The sequence below is a fragment of the Pyxicephalus adspersus genome, chromosome 2 (genome assembly GCF_032062135.1).
Source record: "Pyxicephalus adspersus chromosome 2, UCB_Pads_2.0, whole genome shotgun sequence".
NCBI lineage: Eukaryota > Metazoa > Chordata > Amphibia > Anura > Pyxicephalidae > Pyxicephalus > Pyxicephalus adspersus.
In genome coordinates, this window is record NC_092859.1 from 118,966,625 (window position 1) to 118,968,291 (window position 1,667).

General features: G+C 43.7%; 1 protein-coding gene across 1 annotated transcript in view; it reads right to left on the reverse strand.

Moving 5' to 3' along the window:
- The window catches only part of UBL7 (ubiquitin like 7), a 12,269-nt gene extending 10,863 nt beyond the window's left edge, over positions 1–1,406 (reverse strand). Inside the window, exon 1 of the mRNA XM_072402148.1 lies at positions 1,270–1,406. The gene's annotated coding sequence lies outside the window, so the exon portion shown is untranslated. The remainder of the gene's footprint in view (positions 1–1,269) is intronic.
- Between the last annotated feature and the right edge of the window lie 261 nt (positions 1,407–1,667).

Consider the following 1,667-nt stretch of genomic DNA (forward strand, 5'->3'; position numbering starts at 1 on the left):
GTAAGTATGGATGTACAAAATCTCGGGCTTAACCATCCTTGCAGTTTTTTTTTGCCCGAGCGAAGGTCGGGCTTAACTGCAAGGTGGTTAAGAGTAAAAATCAAACCTTTGTTGCCCTAAAGTGGACCTACACTGAAAGAATATGTAAGATCCCATTGCTGACCAGGTTCCAAATACTTATAATGGCCTGGTTATTGTTCTGATCTTCCTTTGGGGACACTTGTTCTGGTGACAACTATCTCCTTTTACTTTCCACAAAACCAGGAGTTAGGAAAAATCTCTCCAATAGGACATGGATGGCTAAACAAAAAAACAACACAGGTTTTAATCCAAACATTTTGGCTTTTGATACACTTTTGCTCCTGCAAATACACAGGGACTTGTATGGAGATGAAGCAAAAAAGTTTACTATTGAAACATTTATGATAAAGTTCATTTTCTCTATGTAATAGATTTGTGTGTTCCAGGACAAAATCCATACTAGCTATTTTATTGGAAACATAAAGAACCAGAAATAACACAAAGTCAAATCTTGTTCCTGGCTGACATGACTGGATGTGTTTTGTGGGATCAGCTCATGCTATGTTGCCCCTCTCTGCCTGGCCGCTGACTACAGAGGGGTGCAATGTTTGCTCTGTATACTGGGCCCAGAACTGGCACCTTGTATGGAAAATACATAACACAGCATTTATCTAGTGACTGAGCAGGCTGTGTGATCACAGGCCAGACATAATCTACATTCTCAGGACGGGAACGTGGAAAAACAAGGGTCCATTATTATTTTTATTGAGTATTTATTTAATGCTGACATATAACGCAGCGCTGTGCAAAGTCTATAGTCATATCACTAGCTGTCCCTTCAAAACTCCCAATCTAACGTCCCTACCATAGTCATACCACAGCCGAAGGTCATTTTCTTTTGGGGGGTCAATTACCCTAACTGCATGTTTTTGGAATGTGGGAGGAAATCCCCACAAACACAGGAGAACATACAAACTCACAAACTCCATGCAGATAGTCCTGGCCAAAACTCGAACCTGGGACCCAGCGCTGCAAAGGCCAGAGTGCTAACCACTGAGCCACCGTGCTGTGCTGCCCATCCACTATAATCGTCCCCTCACCTTGGATGGATGGGCAGACATAATAAATATATGTGTTATTTCTATTCTCTGTCATAGCTGCAATGCCCCCAGCACACCTACACCTACACCTACACCTACACCTACCCACAATGGGCTGGACAGAACAAATAACCCTGGGAGCACCTACCTGTCCAAGCTTCCCTTGTTTACACGTCTATGATAGCTGTAATAATAACTACGAATGTCCCTAGCAGTCAGCACTTCCTTTGTTTACGCTGCACCCGGAAGTGACCAAATCAAACCACGCTTCCCATCATGCACCGAGCGGGCGCTGATAGATGATGTTATAGACACGAAAGCCAGTCCACGGAAAAATGGACGCCCGATGTATGGGCGGGATCTGAGTGTGGCAAAGTCACGTGTCGAGAGAGATGGGCGGAGTCAGCAGAAAATAGATAGAAAATAGAAGACGCTTTAAAATGGCTAGAAGATGGCTTGAAACCAGTCTCGCTGTCCATCAATCCAATATTTATCCACTAAAAGTGCGATGTTACTCGATGTGTGCTCGAGGAATGAGTTTTGGTT